At 42.1% G+C, this 18,748-nt stretch overlaps 1 protein-coding gene across 1 annotated transcript in view; it reads right to left on the reverse strand.

The window, feature by feature from the left end:
- Positions 1–18,748, reverse strand: part of TMTC2 (transmembrane O-mannosyltransferase targeting cadherins 2) — a 402,975-nt gene that overhangs the window by 136,439 nt on the left and 247,788 nt on the right. The window lies entirely within an intron of this gene.

Here is an 18,748-nt window from a genome sequence, read left to right on the forward strand (position 1 = left end):
TTATTTCCGTCTCCAATAGAAAAGTCCGCTCCAACCATATGCACGAACAAAATAAACAGGCATATACACACACGTTACAAATGCACACCCTCATCCATCCTCTGTATTATTACAAACAAAAAGCCATGTGAAAAGAATGTGCAGGTTGCAAAGTCAAGCACTCCAAAGCGTTCAGAAACTGGAGTTTGAGATGTGTTGTCCATATACACATTCCACTATTGGTGTGCATATACCCTAGCACTCATGTCTGTAGACTTTTTGGCCAGCTTTATCCATACAGCTAGCTTGCACTCTGATGCTCTTTTTGCTGTCTGGCAAGGGTGCGCCTATTGCCATTAGTTTCCTCTCAACCGCAAAATATAAATGAGAGGACACCAAGGTCAAGAGGATAGAGGAGGGGGTTGTGAAATGTACATAGGGACAACATACCTCGAAGGTAAGTAACTTTTCATTCTCCTTGAAGTGGCTGTCTATATGCACATTCCACTACTGGATGTCTATGAAAGAAGGGACTGGAGAACAGTATTAATAAAACCAGCATCTAAGCTGGAGGCTTCTGTAAGAGCACAATGCTTGGTAAATGTATGAACAGAGCACAAGGTCGCTGCCTTACATACATCTAGGATTGACTTTGTTCAGGGAAGCGAATGAAGCTGTCTGGGCTCTAGTGACATGAGCTTTCAACCCTGCAGGTGGGTCTCTTTTTCCTATACATAACAAGATTTCACACATTCTGAAATCCATTTTGAGAAGATCCTTGAATTTGTGAAGACATGATCTTGCCTTTCAGTCCATCAGCTACAAAGAGCCTTGGAGAAGATCAGAATGTTTTTTTCTTCTTTGTAGATAAAACACTGGAGCCTTTCTGACATTCAAAGGGTGGAGGGCCACTTCTGACTTACACACATGAGTAAAGAACACAGACAGGTGGATTTGCTGATTTAGGTGGAATTCCATGACCACATTGGGTAAGTACTTTGGATGAGTCCTGAGGAAGAGAGGGAAGACAATCATGTATGTTGGGAGGGTCTGCTTTGAAGATTTCTGTGGAGTGATGTAAAAGGGGTCATAATGCCAAAGGTTTGAATAGAAGCCCCATAAGCATGGGACATACTAGATTAAAGCCCTAAGGTGAAATGGAGCTCCTTAACAGGCGGAAAGTCTCTTGTGAAACCTTTATGAATCTCAGGTCTGTAAGAGAAGACAGATTGGCCTCAACAGGCAGATGACGTGATGAAATTGCCACCAGGTGAACTCTCAGAGAACTCAGAGAGATTAGATCATTTCAGCTCTAGCACGCTCTCCTACGTTACTGGTATAGGTGCTTCATGAGGGAGGAGTGACCTCAACCAAGATCTGTGGGAGAATGTCATTCATTTCACGAGGGGTGTCTGGTGGCGTCTTTCCTGACTGGAGAAACTTCTAGGCTAGACATCCATCCAGCAGCCAGGCTGTGAGGTGGAGAGACTTGAGGTCTGGGTGCAGCACCTTCCCTTTGAACTATGACAGCAAGTCTAGTATCAGGGTTGGGCCTCGGACAGCCTTAGGACTTCTGGAAACAAAACCTCCCTTGGCTAGGCTGGGGCTATCAATATGTTTGGTGGAGTCTTGTCTGACCTTGCAAAGTACTCTGGAAATTAGAGGAATGTGAAGGAAAGCATATGAAAGGTCCCTCATCCATGGAACAAGAAAAGCATCAGATAGGGAACTTGAGCTCAAACTTCTCCTGAGGCAAAATAAGTCGCAAACAATTCTATAAGGGTGTGGCCCCATTCATTGAAAGTGATGAAGAATATGGTCCTTGATCTCCCTTTTGTGATTCAATGAGATATATCTGTTCAGACTGTCTGCTAGGGAGGTCTGCAGGCCAGGTATGTTGACAGCTGAGAGGGAAGGCTGATGTCAGATTGACCAGTTCCACAATCTCACTGCTTCTTGATACAGCAGGAGGCTCTTGCTCCTCTTTGAATGGAGTAGAACAGTGGTTCCCAAACTTGTTCCGCTGCTTGTGCAGGGAAAGCCTCTGGCAGGCCGCGCCAGTTTGTTTACCTGCCGCTTCCACAGGTTCGGCTGATCATGGCTCCCAGTGTCCACGGTTTGCTGCTCCAGGCCAATGGGAGCTGCTGGAAGTTGCAGCCAGTACATCCCTTGGCCCACGATGCTTCCAGCAGCTCCCATTGGCCTGCAGCAGCGAACTGCAGCCAGTGGGAGCCACAACTGGCCAAACCCGAGGACACGGCAGGTAAACAAAGCAGTCCGGCCTGCCAGGGGCTTTCCCAGCACAAGCTGTGGAACAAGTTTGGGAATCACTGCTGTAGAATATAGTGGTTGTATTTTCCAGCATTATTTACATGTGTTGACCCTTGATGTTGCTGATAAAAACCTTGCAGACTCTCCTGACATCCTTGAGTTCTAACAGGCTGATGTGCATGCTGGACCACCAATGATCTGTCACAATGTCAGGAGATGGTTGAGAGGAACTGATGGAGGTATGCATTCCCTGCCCTTATATGCCCTCAGTGGAGAGCACAAGGAGCACCTGGGTACAGGCACATGCCTACTGCTGGCCAAAAAGTCTCTGGTCCTGAGCACCTGGGGCACATGCACACCAATAGCTGGACTGTGCATATGGCCAATTACTTGAAGGAGAACCTTAATCTGACCCCCTTGTGATTATGCTTCATGATACAGTACAGTGACATGATCACATACAATTTTTTCCACAGTGTCCCTGCCTCATTTAGGTCACAAGATGGATGTCGCTTGCTGAATGAGCAATACTGAATAGTTTGTTTTATCCTCATTGTTAAATATGTGGGCCAGGCCTTATTCACTGCACAATATTAAGCCCTACTCTGAAGGCAGTATTGTTCATTTCCTTGTGGAATTTATAGGGTGCTCATCATGATCGTATCTGAGTGCTTCATAGACATTAATGGATTTATCGTCACAATACCCCTGTGAAGCAGAGAAGTGCTGTTGTCTATATTTTAGCAGTAGGGAACTAAGTGACTTTACCAAAGGTCCCACAGGAAGCCTGTGATAGATCAGGGAAGTGAACCAGGGTCTCCTAGATCAGGATCCTAATCACTACCTCATCATCTCTCCACCTCCTAAAATTATTTGAGCAAAGTTGTGCAACATACTATATTTTGAGCATAAAACATCTCTACTAGATGTGGGAGATGCTGCTGTTATTCAGAATATGTGCAGCTCCAGTATTCCATGACATAGTTATGTGAATGAATGGACAGCTGTTATATTAAGGGACAAATCCTGTCTCTGCATCTGCTACTATATGGCTGCTCCCTTGGCAATGGAACCAGTGCAGTTTTACTGCAAAAGGATTGGGGGCAGGATTCTTGACAGCTGTGCAGATGTTATCCACCACTCTGCACCTCAAAACTCAGGTCCACGAAAAGCTCCCTTTAGGAGGTAGATGGGCCCATGGCTCTCCTGTCTTTCCACTCTGTGGTGGGAGGGCATGGGGAACAAAAGGGACTGTGCAGCTTACTTCACCACTGGGCTGGAATGACCTCCACTGAGTATCTTCTTCCATGTACCTGCTCCCAATAATAGCAGGTATATATTTTGTATACTTCTAAAGAAGTATAAATTGACACTACTTAAGGCCCTACTTGAATTGCAGGATGATTGTAAAATAATGGCAGCTGAGTTGCAGACAAGACATGGAAAATGAATAATGGACCTTTAATAACTGTAGTAATTTGGAAAAGCCAGAGAAGACTGATTTCTTTAAGGGCTGGTCAGCATTACATAGGTCGACATAAAGCAACTTACATTGATCTAATTATGTCAGTGTCTACACTACAGCCTTCCTCCCGCCGATGTAAGTGCCCTACGACACCAACATAATAGCCCCACCTCCATGAGAGGCGTAGGGCTTCTGTCAGTGCAGTTAGGGCGACACAGAGTCTGTGTAGACAGCGTTACTTATATTGGCTGTTCGCAGGAGTCATGAAACTGACAAGAAAGCCAGACAGCTAGAGAGCCCAGCTGCTCCCCACTCCTCTGGAGAACTGGACGGCTGGACCCCACTCCCAGCTTTGTGCAGGGCTGAGAAGCCCAGGAGGCTGGAGCCCATTCCCAGCTGTGAAATTGACAAAGCTGCCCAGCTCCCTGTGAGAAGCAGGGAGGGGATGACTGAGAAGTCCGGACAGCTCTCCCCCCACTCCCAGCAGAGAACAGGGAGGCGAGAAGCTCCAGGTGGTTTTCCCCCACACTCCTGGTGAGGAACAGGCAGGGGAGAAGCCCTGTGCGGCTTTCCACCTGCTCCCAGTGGTGAATGGGGAGCGGAGGGTGGGAGGCAGCCCCCACTGGGAGTCTGTGAGCTTGTGGGGTAGCCCAGGATCTCAGCTCCCCATATTGCCCCTCTTAAGTTGGTGGAAGTGCTCCTGGTGAGGATGCGCACCACTGACCGAAGAAGGGTAGTGTGGACATGCACCACAGCAGTAATTATTACGGTCAATTTACCTTATGTCAATATACCTTAATATAGGTCAATTTACCTTTACCTTTACCTTTACCTATAAACACTCAAGTATTATGTTATGCATGCTAATTTTTTTGATAACCAAACATTTTGCTGCAACTATATTACAGTTATTAACTCACAGGGCTGACAGCAGGAGACCCTGGAGGTTGATGGCAGGGGCTCCTGTTGTCAGCCTTGTGCGGATGACAAAATTGCAGTAAAAGCCAAATATTGTGGTATTCACAATTTCTGCAATTTTGCAAATTAAGCAGGGCCTTAACACTACCTTATCTAAGGGCCATACTCCAGTGACATCACTGCACACTTTGCTAGCCCCACATAATCAAGTGCATTTTGGACTAAGCCAGCCTAAAGAAAAGATTTCTAACTTTTTTGGGAAGCTTTAGGATTCCAACAAATTCAAAATATGACAGCAAGTGCTTTCCCCAAACTAACTATTCAGGACATATTTCTCCTGTGTAAAAAGCTTTACACCCAGCTTCCTCTTAAAGAGAATATCAATTACAAATGATAACTGTCTTACACACAGGAGCTATCATAACAAGAACCAATGGCTGGAAACTGAAGCTGAACAAATTCAGACTAGAAATAAGGCAAAATTTTTAACTGTATCTGGATCCGCTGAGCTAATTTTCGAGTTCCTTCTTATCATTTCAAGACTCAGGTGACTATGGATTTCTGCAATTAGAATTCATAATTGTGATTAAGGTTCCAATAGACATTTAACATTTTCCTTTAGAGCAGGAATCGGCAACCTTTGGCATGCGGTCCGCCAGGGTGCAGGGCCGGTTTGTTTACCTGCTGCGTCCGCAGGTTCGACCGATCGCAGCTCCCTCTGGCCACAGTTTGCAGCTCCAGGTCAATGGGGGTGGCGGGAAGCAGTGGCCAGCACATTCCTCGGCCTGTGCTGGCTCCTGCAGCCCCCATTGGCTTGGAATGGTGAGTGGGAGGCGCAATCGGCCGAACCTGCAGACGCGGTAGGTAAACAAACCGTCCCGTCCCGTCCCGTCAAGGTGCTTACCCTGGTGAGTCACGTGCCAAAGGTTGCTGATCCCTGCTTTAGAGTATCTCAAAGCAGTTTAAAACCATGATTAATTAAACCACCTAACATTCCTGCCTGTGAGATAGATAGGTATGAAGGGACTTCCAAGAAAGCACATGAGTGGCAGCGCTAGGAACAGAACTACAACAAACTAAAGAATTATTAGTTTTTCCTTCCTAAGAAATTAGCCATGTTTGTGGTGAAGTATGATTCTGGGAAGCAACAGCAGTACAACCACTGACTAAGCTTCCAGGGAAGATGGGGACCTAGACCACTGTACAGAGCCTGGGCAGAGCCATCATATGGAAAAACTGAGATCCATGAGGTAGAGGCTAGAATCCTTCAGCTCTGCACCAATCAAAGATCACATCCAATTTGAGGCTCATAGTGTTTTTAAAACCAAGAGAATAAGGTACGTCTACACTACGGGATAATTCCGATTTTACATAAACCGGTTTCATAAAACAGATTGTATAAAGTCGAGTGCACGCGGACACACTAAGCACATTAATTTGGCGGTGTGCGTTCATGGTTCAAGGCTAGCGTCGATTTCCGGAGCGTTGCACTGTGGGTAGCTATTCCGTAGCTATCCTATAGTTCCCGCAGTCTCCCCTGCCCCTTAGAATTCTGTGTTGAGAGCCCAGTCGCTGATGGGGCAAAAATCATTGTCGCGGGTGGTTCTGGGTAAATGTTGTCAGTCATTCCTTCCTCCGGGAAAGCAACGGCAGACAATCATTTCGCGCCCTTTTTCCCTGGATTGCCCTGGCAGACACCATAGCATGGCAACCATGGAGCCCGTTCAGCTTTTTTTTTTTTTTTTTTTTTTTTTACAGTCACCGTATGTGTACTGGATGTCGCAGACAGAGGCAATACTCCAGCACTACACAGCAGCATTCATTTGCTTTTGCATGATGGCAGAGATGGTTACCAGTCATTCTGTACCATCTGCTGCCAGTGTAATTTGGCAATGAGATGACAGTTATCTGTCCTTCTGTGCTGTCTGCTGCTATCATGGGTGCCCCTGGCTGAGGTCGGCCGGGAGCGCAAAAGCAAAACTGGGAATGACTCCCCAAGTCAATCCCTCCTTTATGGTTTCTAAAAATAGAGTCAGTCCTGCCTAGAATATGGGGCAAGTGTACTAGAGAACCAGTGTATCAGAGAGCACAGCTGCTCCGTGTCAGATCCTGCAGAAATGATGAGGTACATGCCATTCACGGAGGGTGCCCTTGCAACAACCCCACCCGTTACTTCCCTCCTCCAACAACTTTCCTGGGCTACCGTGGCAGTGTCCCCCACATTTGTGTCATGAAGTTATAAAGAATGCAGGAATAACAAACAGTGACTTGTTAAAGCAGCAAAGAATCCTGTGGCACCTTATAGACTAACAGACGTTTTGGAGCATGAGCTTTCGTGGGTGAATACCCACTTCCTCAGATGCATGCATCTGAGGAAGTGGGTATTCACCCATGAAAGCTCATGCTCCAAAATGTCTGTTAGTCTATAAGGTGCCACAGGATTCTTTGCTGCTTTTACAGATCCAGACTAACACGGCTACCTTCTGATAAGTGACTTGTTAGTGACATAAAATGAGGGGGAAGCAGCCTCCTGGTGCTATGACAGTCCAGGCAGGACATTAAGTGGTGTGGAGGAGAGGAGAACAGCATGCCGCTGCTATGATAGTCCAGGCAGTACAGAATCTTTTTTTTACACATGAAAGGGAGGGGGTGATGGAGCTCAGCCCCCAGTTGCTATGATGAGGACGGTTACCAGCCGTTCTGTCCCATCCACTGGGAATGACCAGGAATCATTCCTATTTTTACCCAGGTGCCCCTGAGGCCAGCCAGGGGTATTCAGCAGTTATCAAGCATGGGCTGATGGTGACGATGGATAGCAGTCATATTGTACCATCTGCCACCGGGGAGGGGAGAAGAGCGGATACTGCTCTTCACTGCTGCAGCATCGTGTCTACCACCAGCATTCAGTAGACATAGGGTGACATTGAAAAAAGTCAAGAAACAATTTCTTTCCCTTTTCTTTCAGGTAGTGGCGGGAGGGAGTAAATTGATGAGCTATACCCTGAACCACGCTGGACAATGTATTTGACCCTACAGGCATTGGGAGCTCAGCCAAGAATGCAAATACTTTTCGGAGACTGCTGGGGACTGTGGGATAGCTGGAGTCCTAGTACCCCCTCCCTCCCTCGATGAGCGTCCATTTGAGTCTCTGGCTTCCCATTACGTTTGTCACACAGCACTGTGTAGCCTGTAGATTTTTTTCAAACGGTTTGGCATTTCGTCTTCTGTAACGGAGCTTTGATAGAACAGATTTGTTTCCCCATACAGCAATCAGATCCAGTATCTCCCATACGGTCCCTGCTGGAGCTCTTTTTGGATTTGGGACTGCATCGCCACCTGTGCTGATCAGAGCTCCATGCTGCGCAAATAGGAAATGAAAATCAAAATTTCGCTGGGCTTTTCCTGTTTACCTGGCCACTGCATCCAAATTGAGATTGCTGTTCAGAGCGGTCACAGTGGTGCACTGTGGGATACTGCCCGGAGGCCAACACCATCGATTTGTGGCCACACTAACCCTAATCCGATATGGTAATGCCGATTTTAGCGCTACTCCTCTCATCGGGGAGGAGTACAGAAACCAATTTAAAGAGCCCTTTATATCGATATAAAGGGCCTCGTAGTGTGGACGGGTACAGCATTAAATCAGTTTAACACTGCTAAAATCGGTTTAAACGCGTAGTGTAGATCAGGCTTAAGTATACTTGCCTCCTGTGGAAGATTGGTATCGAGCCATTTCTTTCCTGCCCATGACCTCAGCACACGATGATGAACCAATCCTGGTTCCTAGCCTGAGAAGAGGTCAGAAACCAGCAACAGTGGAGTAGAAGTTGAGTCCATTGGTCCTTTTACAGTGGCTACTCAAACTCCTTTGAAAATAGCCAGTTCCTATACACTGTACAACTAGGAATTAGCAAGCCTCTAAAGGATTAACATTAGGTTGACTATTTAAGTTTTGATGAATTATTTAAACACTGTTTTATTGTGTGGAGGAGGTTGTTTCTCCATTTTCAGAGGGGAAACCCATTAAATATAGGAAATTTTGTCCATTCTGATTTGACTTGGCCGGCGGAGGGGGTGTCAGCTTGATGTCATGATTGGATACTTATTATGATTTATTTCATTGCAGATATTTAAAAATATGCCCTCTGAAGAGTACAGGGCTCATGTGTGAGGTTTAACAAATACAGAGATAGTTCCACTCATCATTCCCACTCCTCACCTTTTCTTTTAGAAATGGAAGGTGGTTGTGGGGGGGAGATCATTCCCCTTACAAACAACTAATTTCTCTTCTTAAATGTACTCCCACACAACCACTTCCTCTGCACCCTCTATAGCAAATGCATGAGGAAGGAGAAGGAGAGGTATCTTTGCTCTAAATCAGTAAATTTTTAGTGAGAGGAAGAAAGTTCTTGAATTAAAGGCCATAACCAGAATACAGTGCACATCAGCTCATTCATCGCTACCACTAGCTAATATGCCCACAGCAGCTGGGACAGATGACAGAAAGAAAGGCAGTTTCTCAGATGGCCAGGATACAAGTGGATCAAGCCTTTGTATACCAGTCAGAATGTTGTGGGAGAGGGTGCACGGGAGAATAGCAGCTGCAGTACAAAGTACGAAGCAGATTGTGAGCCAGTGCTAGAACAGCACAATTTGCAGGCATTAGATTTGCATCCATTCTTTTTACTTCCCTAGGGAAAGAAAGACTTCATTCTTCATAATGCAAACCTGCCTTTGAGAGCATAGAAATGAAAGTACTTGAAATCTTCTGGATGAAGTAGAACAAGTTCAAGCATTCCAAGACACACAAATGACTTCTGGCCCTTTTACTAACTTCGTACCACTGTTCAGTAAAACGAAACCAAACAAATATTAATAAAAAAGGAAATGAAAGTTTTATGAATGTATTGTGACAATACATCCCTTTGAGATTCACTTTTGATTTCTTCAGTTAATTGTCTAAATTGAATGGACAATGCAACTTTTTTTTAAACGAGGCTTATATTTGCAGGAATCTTTAATCAATTGCCCAGAATGAGAGGCTACCTGACTACAACTGTCAGAATAAACTTTGTCACTTCACCCGTGGAATAGTTATTTAGGAGTTAAATTTTCCTTTACTCTGTACCTGCTCTCCAAGTGATAATTCATGCATGGAGATGCACTGTCAACACTAAATACAGCTATGCTGGAGAGCTTAATTAACATGTTCACAGTATGAGACTGCTTACCAAAGTACACATGTGTAGCAAACTATTTCCACAAACATACACACAAAATGATATTGTACATGGATCTTTAAGCTGTCAACCTTAACAGAAAACTTCCCCTACTTTGCTTGACCTAGCAGTATAAAATTCATAACGTTAGAAGCCTTTGTTTGTTTTGCATTGTATTGTTTGCTTTTAATTTTTGTTTTGTCTTAACTTGAAGTTGTTAACATTGAAAGGTACATCACTCTTCAGCATTAGAAAATAATTTAAAATGCAAAACAGTGTGTCAACATTCTGCCACCTTTACTGAAGTTGCATAGTAGTTTATTCTTGAGTAATTCCATTAAAGTCAGTGGGATTATTCAAGGAGGAAGCTACTCCTCATTGTGAGCCTAGGGGGCAGAATCTGATCAAGCACAAAATAAAGGCAGAACATCTGTGAGTGAGATAAATACATATGTTTGTCAAATACTCATTACACTTTTCAGTCTAACAGTATCTTGATACATTACCAAATGAGCCTGATCTCTCTTGTATACTGATTGCTATCCTAAGGCACTTATTTGGAGCCTGTTTGCTTGTTAACATAAGACACTTATTTGGTGCAGCCTGATTCTGCCACCTTTACTCTTGTTCCATTGTATTTCCATTGTTTATATGTAGTCTCATTGATTTCAAATTGTACTACTCAGAGAGTTAGATTTTCACAGATTCCACTCTGGCATACATTAAGTAAAGCCTCCTTTCTCCCCTCCGCATTGTGACTTCAGCCATGTTGGGCAAATGCTACTTGTCTGATGTTCACTTGGGGAGTGCAGATAAGTGGACAAAAAGGGGGCAGACAGGGCTGGCATTAGACTTGCTGGGGCCCAGGGCGGAAACTAAAGAGTGGGCCCCCACCCTGCTGAAGCCGAAGCTTTTTATTCTTTTGCCCTTTTTTACTCCTCCTGGTGCTGTGGATGGTTCTATTGATTTTTGGTCTTTGTGCATTGGGCTGACCTTCCCTTGAATAAAGAGAGCTGATATGTGAGCAGTTTATGTGCACAAGCAGGCCACATAATTTGTATGCTGGATTGGACCCACACTGAGGGAGGCATTTGGCAAATTAAGTTTAAATAGACTGTGGCTAAAGCTCCAGGGCAGGTGCTATTAAACAGAAGCTTTAATTTCAAAGACTGAAATGTGGAGCTGAATGGTTAGGTCATTAAATATGTTCTGGTTCTCAGTGTTACTTGTGAAAATTACTGTCCCATACAGTAGAGAAAAACATATAGGTCTCATGAAAGGCCACTGGAACAGAATTATATATTGCAGCAATACAGTGTTGTTCTTATAAGTGAGAGCTAATGTCTTAATGCAATGAGACTTTATACAGACAACTTCTGTGATTACTTTAAGAGACACATTTAAATTGTGGTTTTCTACACATGAAGAGCTGGCAGGCAAAGCACTGTTCCATTCCAAATAGGTTATTAACAGGTTTGCACTCAGTGTTGAAAAAAATCTGAATTTTTTTTAAAGAGGAACCTTTCAGTGTGACAGCCTTTTCTACATTTAAACTTATTATCCCACATCCTGAGTCATGAGAACTTGTGTTATCAAGAGGAAAAAACAGCCCTGAATCTAGTTTCCATGAGAATACGCAGTGAGTGTGCCAACTCTATACAGTCCAGGTTCAAACACAGTTCAGCATTGATTAGTAGGTTAGGTAGCTTTCAGTGCTTTTCAATTGTTAAAGTTCAGCATAGAGGGCTCCCACAGCAGTTTTTTAAGACAGTCTTTTTAAAAAAATACAGCGAGAGATAATCCTAGAATATTTCACTAAACTAACACACAGACTGATATACTTTAGATGGGCCAGAAGGAACCATTGTGATCATCTAGTCTGACCTCCTGCCCATCGCAGGCCACAGAACCTCACCACCCACTCCTGTAGTAGGCCCATAGTCTTTGGCTGAGTTACTGATGTCCTCAAATCATGATTTAAAGACTTCAAATTAAACCAGCAAGTGACCCGTGCACCATGCTGCAGAGGCAGGCAAAAAAATTCCAAGATCTCTATCAATCTGACCTGGGGGAAAATTCTTTCCTGATCCCAAATATGGCGATCTGTTAGACTCTGAGTATGTCAGCAAGATCCAGTAGCCAGACATTCGCTGTAGAAACTCAGCGCCCTTCCTATCTAGAGTCCCATCTCTGGTCATTGGAGATATTTGCTAATAGCAGTGGCCGATTGGCCATAAGCCATTGTAGGAAAACTCATCATACTATTACCTCCATAAATTTATCAATCTCAATCTGAAAACCCAGTTAGGTTTTTTGCCCCTACTCTTCCCCTTGGAAGGCTATTCCAGAACTTCAATCCTCTAATGGTTAGAAACCTTCATCTAATTTCAAGCCTAAACTGGTTGATGGTCAGTTTATAGCCATTTGTTCTTGTACCAACATTGGTCCTTAAATTCTCTCCCTGATGTTTATTCCTCTAATTAATGTGTAGTGAGCAATTGTATCTCCTCATAGCCTTCATTTTGATAGACTAAATATGCCCTTACATCATTTCTCATAAGGTAGGTTCTCCATTCCTCTGACCATCCTAATAGTCCTTATCTGCACCTCTTCCAGTTTGAATTAATCTTTCTTAAATGTGTGAGACCAGAATTGCACACCGTATTCTGAATGGAGTCTCACTAATGCCTTGTAGAATGGTAATAACACTTCACTATCTCTCTGGAAATACCTTGCCTAATGCATATTAGAATTGCATTAGCCTTTTTCATGGCTGTATCACAGTGGTGGCTCATAGCTGTCTTGTGATCGACAATACACCCAGGTCTTTCTCCTCCTCTGTCATCTCCAACTGATACATCCCCAGATTATAGCAAAAATTCTTGTTAGTTCCCACATTCACTAATAAATTTTAACCCTTTTCTATTACTCCAGTTTTCAAGGTCATCCACATCTTCTTGTATGATGTTCTGGTCCTCCTCTGTATTGGCAATACCTCCCAACTTTGTGTCATCCACAAATTTTATAAGCACATTCTCACTTTTTGTGCCAAGGTCACTAATGAGAACATTAAATTAGATTGGTCCCAAGACTGATCCCTGAAGAACTCCACTAGTAACCTCCCTCCAGTCTGACAGTTCACCTTTCAGTATGACCCTCTGCAGTCTCCCCTTTAACCAATTCCTTACTCATCTTTTGATTCTCATATTAATACCCATCTTCTCCAATTTAACCAACAATTTTTCATGTGGAGCTATACCAAATGCTTTTCTGAAATCCACATAGATTAGCTCTACTGCCTTTCGTTTGTCTAGAAAATCAGTTATCTTCTTCAAGAAAAAGATCAATTTGGTCTGACATGATCTATCTTTTGGAAAACCATGTTGTATTTTATTCCAATTACCATTTACTTCTACATCCTTAACCACTCTCTTTTTCAAAATTTGTTCTAAGACCTGCATACAACAGAGGTCAAACTAACAGGCTTGTAGTTTCCTGATCTCTTCCCCTGCCCTTCTTAAATACTGGTACCATTGTTGCAATTCTCCACCATAGGATACAAACCCCAAGTTTTTAGATTACTTAAAAATACTTACTATTGGGTTTGTAATTTAATGTGCTGTTTCCTTTAATACCTCAAATGGAGTTTATCCAGGCCCCCCAATTTTGTTCCATTGAGCTGTTTGAGTTTGGCTGCCTTTCCTTGGATGTGGTCATTTCTACTTCCAGTTCCTTGTTCCTATTAGCCATCCTGCCACTGCCCTTCAAGCTTCTCATTACCCTTATTAAAAGGTAAAGTGTTTGCTTGGTTGCTGGAGCATGCCTAGATTATCTTCAATCTCTACTCCATCCTCAGACTTTATCTGCCCCACTTCTTCTTTACTTGTCTATTTATTTATATGGCTAAAGAACCTTTTACCATTGGTTTTAATTTCCTTTGAAAGGTCCAACTCTGCTTGGAAGTTCTCACTTTTCCCCTACACTTTCTGACCTCCAAGAGGTAGCTCTCTTTGCTGATCTATCCCATCTTCCATTCCTTATCAGGATTCTGCTTTCTCTCAATAACCTGTTTGATATGCTTGTTCATCTAGTTTAGAAACCAAAATTTCACGTACTACTTGGGTATAGTAGTCTTATTTCCCAACAGAAAATTTTGAAATTTGAAAACCAAAAGATGTTGAGGTAGAGAGGAATAATAATAGCAAATATTAGCAGAAATAAAAAAAAATATGGAATTCAGTTTTCAGAATGATACCTAGAAAATACAGACTATTGTTTATATAATAAATTGTTCTCCTCGATCTTTTAAGATATGTCTCCACTGAAGTCAATGGGAGTTTTATCACTGAATCTAATGGGGCCAGGATTTCACCTATGGTACTTTATGTAATGTTTCTGTTTAATTGGTATAAGCTTCACTGAAAAGGCTCAACATTTAAATACTCATTACCTATGTCTACTTTACAGAGGTTTTAGATGTCAGAGTTTCTGAATATATTGAAAACTTGCTGAAATATTCAAGCTGATATCTAATTACTAGTACAGATCCTACAGAGTACCCTAACCATGACTCAACCCTAACACAAATGAAATTACATAGACAAAACTGTTCTGTAGACTGTAACACAATTCTGCTTTGGGCAGTAATGAGTAGCAAAGTCAAACAGAAAAAAAATATGAGGTTTAAACTGTATTAATAAAACTAAGACTGGAAAGCCAGAAAGAATTAGTTTCTTCTCTTAGCTCTACTGAATATTATCCAGATTGGGAGACGAAACAATAGTATTTTTTCCCGTAGTACTATCTTGGTAATTCCAGTGTTAAAATAAATCACAAATTCTTGGTTTATAAAAAAAGGGCTAAATTCTGTGCTGATTTATACCCCAAGTAATCCAGCTGAAATCAATGTGGCTGCATACAGCATGCAAGTCAGTAGAGAATTTAGCTGTAAGATTTACTGAAAAAGTTAAATATGAGGTTCTCTCAGGACGAGTATTTGGTTTGTGTTTTAGAAAGGTAACACTCTTCATTAAGTATTATATTGTAATATATTCTCTATTAATGCCAAAATACTTATGGATGAAATCTTGGTCCCATTGAAGTCTCTGGCAACGCTCCCATTTACTTCAGTGGGGTCAGGATTTGATCCTATGAATTTTTCACATATATTTTTCTTATAAAAACCCTCCCTAACAACATTTGCTTCACTATGGCTGTGTAGGAACCCTTTACTAGAGGGGGCCTTTGAATTTTTTTGGGAGTGTTCCAAGGGAAAAGCCTGTGTGCTGAAACCTAGTGTTGGAGACTACAACTCCCATGATGCCTTGGGGAAAGAGGGAGAGATTGCCTCATGCAGGGAGAGCAGGCTCTGGACTACATTTTTGGGAAAAGGACTGAGACTGCTGTTGTGGAGCTCTGCCCATACCAGAAGCTGCTGCTAGGAAGCCAGAAGCTGCTGCTGGGAGCCTGCAGGGGCTTTGATTGAGCAGGGAGCCTCAGAGGCTGTTGGTGGCTTCACTGGATCCAGAGTGGAGACTGTTGCTGTGCCTAGAGCTGACTGAGGTGGGCCTGCAGTGAAGGAACTGAGAGTAACCCCCACTCTGGTTTGGGAAAGTACTTGCAAGGGAAGGGGCACAGCAGAGGGACTGAGTCTGAGGAGAGGCAGAGTGATCTTCCCATCCACCCAGGACCCAGAGCAGCTGACATTTGGTGGGGCCAGCTCCAATTTCAGAGGGGTTGTGCAGCTTGTTGCCTTGGCTGGACTGATACACGGGACCCAACAGAATGCTGTCTCCAGCTTCAAATCTTGAAGCGCGCCCACGCAAGCGTCTAGGACTCTGAAATCCAGAGGAGTGTTCACTGCAGGGTGGGGTGAATGGTAGCAGTGTACCATTACTATATACTATATTTGTTAATTGATTTTATTCAGCTGCCCCTGTAGATTTAAATTAGTAGTGACATTTAATCTTAGTCTGTTATACCTTGTTTTTTAAATTGTTAAGTAAAGGAATGTTAGCTCTAATGTAAGTATATTGGATGTATATTATTTATAATTGGTATTTGAGTTAGACCCATGCCACAGGTAATTATTATTACTATTTGAAGGGGTTTATTCTTGGAGGTTCCCAAGGCACGCCATGGAGTGTGTACAGGGGCCAGCCAGGTGGAGGCACCAACAGTTTTAACTTCCTTTAGGAATAAAGGGACTGCTGCAGAGGGGTGGATAGAGGATTCCCTCTTATCCATCATCACCTCTTGAGATATTCAGAATCTCCTTTAATGTCAACAACATCAGAAGCCGAGCTATACAGGTGAGTGTTGCCTGCTCCCGAGTAACCCAGGGAAGAAAGGAGGGTTACAGGAGTAAAAGTTGAGTGCTCCCAACCGAATGTATTCCTAGTAATATGAAGGCTCATATAGTGGTGGGTAGGACAGTGAAGATATCCAACCTGTAAACTGCAATTTGGCAAGCTCTGTTCACTTATTGAAATAATTGGGGCTCTGCAACAAATGTGACTTGTAGTGGATACTAATTTCCCCACCTTGCTCCATGCTCACTCCCATATAATTCCATAAAAGTAGTAATAAAAGAGAATATATTGTTATATGTTCAAAGTAAGTAGTCAGCTGTTCGTTAACAGTTTAGAAATTATTCAAGAGTTATATAACTATGCTGTTCAATCAACTGCAGACGCCATAGAGCAAATGACACACTCAGAATTAGTCAAGGCTTTGAATGAGGATGATATAATTACTATAAACTCTAAATTAGTGAGGAACAAATTTCTCTTAAGTATGATGCCTCATTCAGTGGTATTTACCAAGACACAACCTATAATATTCATCTAATAAAATGTGTTTCCGCTCTTACCTGGAAATTCAGTTTACTGTTTTATAAATTTGTGTAAGTAATACTGAAATGTTACAGGCTTTAGAAATTTGAGGTTTCTTTCTTTTCTGCCCAGTGGATTGCAAAAGTGCTACTGCCTATGGCAATATTATGACATAACAGTTTCAGAAGCTGCAAATTTTTATCTTTTATTTATTAGAAAGCCATTTTTCTAAATTCCTTCGGTTTTAACCTGTAAAAAGATAATTGCCAGGTAATACAATATGTTTTAAAATTTAATTATTTTAAATAGACACACTCTGTCAAGGTGTTTTACTTAATGTATTGAATCTACTCCCTCCATTCATAATCCATTGGAAATCTGTAATGGCCAGGTTGTAGTTTAATTCTATCAAAAGCTACATTAAAAGAACGTTATGATTGTAAAGGGAAGTACTCAAAAGCCTTCAATTACTGGACTACAGAGTATTTCCCCTATAAAGTTCCTGACTAATTTCATAACCGGAATGTACTCAGGGAATGAGGCTGCTGTTCAGTATTTATGCTTAACCTCATTGTTCTGTTTGTGAACTCGTGCCTCATTCATGGTCCAACTTGCACACTGAATGAAGAAGATGTCTAACAAATTAGATTATGAGACTTATGTGACCAAAGGCTACCAGAACACACAAAAGGAGAGAGAATTAACTTTGCCCAGGAATATTCATGCTTTATATTCCACTTTAATGCTTCCCTCTGCAATCTTTAACTTTAATGAAAGTTATTTTTGTATGGAATTGCATGTGTTTTATTTGTTTTCTTTTTTTAAAGAAAATAAAGACAAAAAAGGATTCCTTCGCGTGTAACTGTATGCTAAACAGCAGTAAAATCCTCACTTGTTGGCCTTAGTGGCCTTGCACATGCACATATAGGCACTGTATGAAGGAAGGCTGTGCTCCAGATGAGCTTTTCCTTCTTCTACTTGCACAGTCCTACATATTGAAACTGAAATTTCAGTTCACTTTCTTACACACACGTCAATCCAATGGAATACCAAGAAACTGGAAATCTCTATTCAACTTACATACGCATGTACTTCACTACCTATATTGTGCTGGAAGGGCAGCAAAGAATCCTGTGGCACCTTACAGACTAACAGACGTTTGGAGCATGAGCGTTTGTGGGTGAATACCCACTTCGTCGGATGCATGTGCTGGAAGAGTGTCAATTGAATAGGAAAAAACAGTACACGTGAACAAATATGGTTGTAAAAATCATAATTCAATCCAAGCAAAACCAATTTTCACCCAACCACCAAAAGATATGTCTGCAAGTTAGGGACCATCATCCTTGCCAAATTTCTCCTGCTCAGATGCAGGAGCTATTTCTTTAAAAAGTGATAAGAAAGGTTAGTATATTTTCTTCCATTTGCTTCTTCTTAAAAATGGATGAACTATGTTTGCTCAAACTCCCGGTATAAATAGATAAATAAATAAATAAAAATTCTTGTTTTTGCTGAGAACAAATATGCTAAGCTTCAGCCAAAAAGGCATATACTGGACGAAGTTAGAAGCATCTGAAAATGACCCTTTGAGAATTCTTGTGCAACCTTAACTCCACCCACATTACATGAACAGCCTACAATTAGAAGAAAATCATGCTTAATTTTGGTACATAAATTATAGCAATACCAGGACCTCACTAACCTATTTTGAAAAAGTGGAGCTAAGTTTCCATTGTATTTATCCTGGCAATTGGCAAGTTTACTTTTAGTGAATCAGTGGACTAAAATTTTGTGGGAATGAGATTACTGAGCTTTGTAATTTTTTTTTTTAAGTACAGTTATAGTCAGAACAATGCTTTTGTACAAAAAGGACCTCCTTATTCAGATTTGCTTCTTGTGTGTATTCTTGTTCTCACCTACTATTTTTCTGATTTAAACAAGTTATTTTTTCACTCCTGTTCATGCTATGTAGTCAATGGCATTAGCTGGATTCTGATCTGCCTCATGCACAGTGAAACTGAATAGCTGACCTTCAGTATTGTGATGATGCACAAGACAATATT

Source organism: Gopherus evgoodei, chromosome 1 (assembly GCF_007399415.2).
Source record: "Gopherus evgoodei ecotype Sinaloan lineage chromosome 1, rGopEvg1_v1.p, whole genome shotgun sequence".
Classification (NCBI taxonomy): domain Eukaryota; kingdom Metazoa; phylum Chordata; order Testudines; family Testudinidae; genus Gopherus; species Gopherus evgoodei.